Below are 3539 nucleotides of genomic sequence, written 5' to 3'. Positions count from 1 at the left end.
CGATAGCTCCAGATTTTTGGGGATCTCCCCTAATTTTATCCTCCAATAATTAAATAGATTAGGCTATGAGAAGGTGAATGGCCCCAAATCACCTCTAAACATTATGACTGAGTGAAAATTTGGAACTGGCTCTCCATGATCAAGGTTCAACAATTTATTCAACAACCTGAAATAGTCAAGTATAAAGTAATTAGGCCTTGCATATTTAAAAATGTTTTGATTATGTCTGTTGCTGCTAATTCTATTTTCTTTTTTAATGAAATGTTATTGGGATAGTACAGTGAGGACTCCCATAAGTGCAGATATTGTAATAGCAGGATGAAAATTGGATTGTAGTAAATAAAAAGATTATCTTTAATAAAGTTGAACATGTCTGAAAGTATGCATGTTAGTTTAGCTCAATCTTTCCATCCTATTGCCATCAGATGTGTTGAGAGAGTTTCTAGAGCAGCTTAGAGCTGGTAGTTATGATTTGGAGTTATGTTCCTAATGGAATTGACCACTCTAGATTGGAATGTCAGATCAGACATAACTAAGTTAAACTTCTGCACTTGCTTCACTTGTATGAATAGGAACTTCCATTAAGAAGCAATTTAACACATTTATACTTTTTTTATTAAACTACGAGCAGCATCCAATATTTAGATTAGGAAATTAGACAGAAGAGATGATATTATTAGGATGAAATCAGTAGAGCAAATCTGTTCTCTCTCCATGAACATGTTGAAAAACACCACCCCCAAACTCTGATTTGGTCTAGGCCAGCCAGAAAATGTTGTTTTCATTGTCTAATAGATATATTGCTTTGTATTTTATTTATTAAATTTATGTGCCACCCGTTTTGCACTCACAGAGAATATGTCTGAATTAATAGTAATTATATTCAGGTTCATATCCAACAATTGTCTAAACATGCAGCTAGTTACTATATGGAATTATACAGCTCTGCAACATACATTCAGTAGAAATGTAGAATCATTTCTTAAATTCTTTGAAGATCAAATCTTAAAATATTACATTAATTGATAATAAGCTAGAGAATGAATGACTTCCTTTCCAACCTCCAACCGCCAGCCCTTTATTAATTATTCCATACTGAACAAAAAGCCTTTTACTATTTGTGAAAGGATGGTTTGGAGGCTTCATACAGCCAACCTTTCAAGTCTACTGTCATTTTAGCAAAATATTTCCCCCCCTATTAAATGAATCCCTTATTAAAGGCTCAGGAGTTTCATTACATCTCCATAATTTGTTGGAGGAACAATGGAATTAATGTAGCCATCATGTAACTATAATGATTCAAAAGCTTCTTCAAGAAAGGATGGACAGCTTGATTAAAGGAATTTTGTTTTAGGCAATTTTGGTGAATTACTGGGAATATCCAAGAAAATAGAATCCAAGATGCCTAGAAATAATTATATTTGATGTTCCTTTGCTTTATGTAGTATTTTGTGCATTTGTTTATATGTGCAAGATAATGTAACAAATGCATATGTAATTCTATCAGTACAAGATGGGAGGCAATCAAATATAATAGACACACAGATGGAAACTAATTTGCATAGAAGTAACTATAAAGAATCCTTTCTTGTGCAGAATATGTTAGTTTATGTTGGGTGAGAATATTGCAGAAAGGCAAAATGAAGTAGGCAACACATATATAAACTATGGAATTCATGCAGTTGTAGCCATTATGATAAGATGGAGTTTGTGTGTGTGTGTGTGTGTGTGTGTGTGTGTGTGTCTGTGTGTCTGCAATAAGGATATGCCAGTCAATCTGAACTCGGTCTAGATGAGTGCTGAATGTGTTCAGATAGTATTCTATTTGGTTTAGTTTAATAGTGGACAAACATCATATGATTTTTGTACTTTTCCATGTATGCAACTTTTATGCCTATTCTGCAAACATTTTTCCCTACTCAGTTATCCCTAATATAGGGGTATCAAATTCAATTTCATTGAGAGCCTCATCAAGGTTATGTTTGACCTTGGGGGGGCAAGGGGATGTTTGGCGTGGCCAGGGGGCCACGGCCAGCTCAACCTCACTTGTGTCGGGGTGCCTGTGATGGCCGAGTGTTCTGCCAGGGAAAACAGGCTCCCAAGCTCTGTTTTGGCTGGGTCGGCCTCCTCCAACCCTCTGCCAGTGAAAACAGAGCTTGGGAGGGCTGCACACAGCCGTCCCAAGCTCCATTTTGACTAGCAGAAGTACTGCAGGCCAGTCATTCACTGTTTCCAGAGGCCAAATCTAAGGATCCTGTGGGTAGGATCTAGCCCACGGGCCTTGCGTTTGACACTCCTGCCCTAATAGAATGCTTTCAATTCAACTTTTTACTATTATGCAGTTTCTTAAAATACACCTTTGCTGTAATATGTTTGGACAGCTTTCCATAATGTAAGTTAATTTTTATGCAATTTTTTGGAACTTACACCAACTTTTCTGAACAGAACTAGGGAATCCACTCCCTATTGCAATCCAAGCCATTTCAGAATATCTGGATCTCAGCATGTTGAAATACATGACATCTCTAGCTATCAACTTTAATGACTGTAAAACCAAAATATCAAAACAACTGCTAGAATTTATGGCTATATTCGCCCTTCAAAATCAGAGGCAGGGAACCTTCAGAATATCAGTTGCTGAAAAATACTGTTGGCAGAAAGTTATTGACCTCATATCTGATCCAGCAAGGCTCTTTCTATGTTCTTATGATGCCTTGTTTGTTAACTTGCTTTTTCTTTGAAACATGTTGTTGATACTCTTTGGATTTCCCTACATAAATTAGAAATTTATTCATAGGGGGATCAAACTCAAGACCTGTGGGCCAGATGTGGCCCATGAAGTGCTTAGGTCTGGCCCACAGGGCCATCCTAGAAACAGCAGAGGACTGGCCCGCAGTGCCTCTGCCAGCAAAAACAGAGCTCGGGAGGGCTGTGTGTGGCCCTCGTAAGCACCGTTTTCTCTGGAAAAGGGTTGCAGGAGGCCATTGCACATGAAAATGGAGCTTGGGAGCCCATTTTCACTGGCAGGCTGCTTATGCCACCACAGGTGTCACCAACACAAGTGACGTCGAGCTGGCCATGCCCACCCTGGCCATGCCTCACCCCCACAAGGTCAAACACAACCTTGATGTGGCCTTCAATGAAGTCAGGTTTGACAACCCAAATTTGACAAGTGTCCAGATAATAACAGTGTCTGAAATTGGATGTTTGTTTTCTTCAAAAGTTGAAGGTTTCATACTACCAAAAATCTTAAATTTGGTTAATTGTAATTCTAAGTCTGCTCTGATTAATAGTTTGGCATATAAAATTACTTGGAAATGAACCAGTTCATAACATAATGCATTTTAAATAAAAACGTATCTAGGAAGAAAGGAGATCTTACTGACAAACGGCAGACATGCATGAATATATATTTTTATTTACTTGTAAATTGTCAGATCAGCTCTGATCCTCCTTGTTTGGTTTGTATTACCCTGCAGGGCCACTGACTTTAAATTCATTTTAAGTTTTAATTTGGCCATCAATTTTTTAACTGAAAC

The sequence above is a fragment of the Thamnophis sirtalis genome, unplaced genomic scaffold (genome assembly GCF_051295495.1).
Source record: "Thamnophis sirtalis isolate CommonGarterSnake01/CBP01778 unplaced genomic scaffold, rThaSir2_p1.2 scaffold_6, whole genome shotgun sequence".
Classification (NCBI taxonomy): Eukaryota; Metazoa; Chordata; class Lepidosauria; order Squamata; family Natricidae; genus Thamnophis; species Thamnophis sirtalis.
This window is presented reverse-complemented; position numbering follows the sequence as displayed.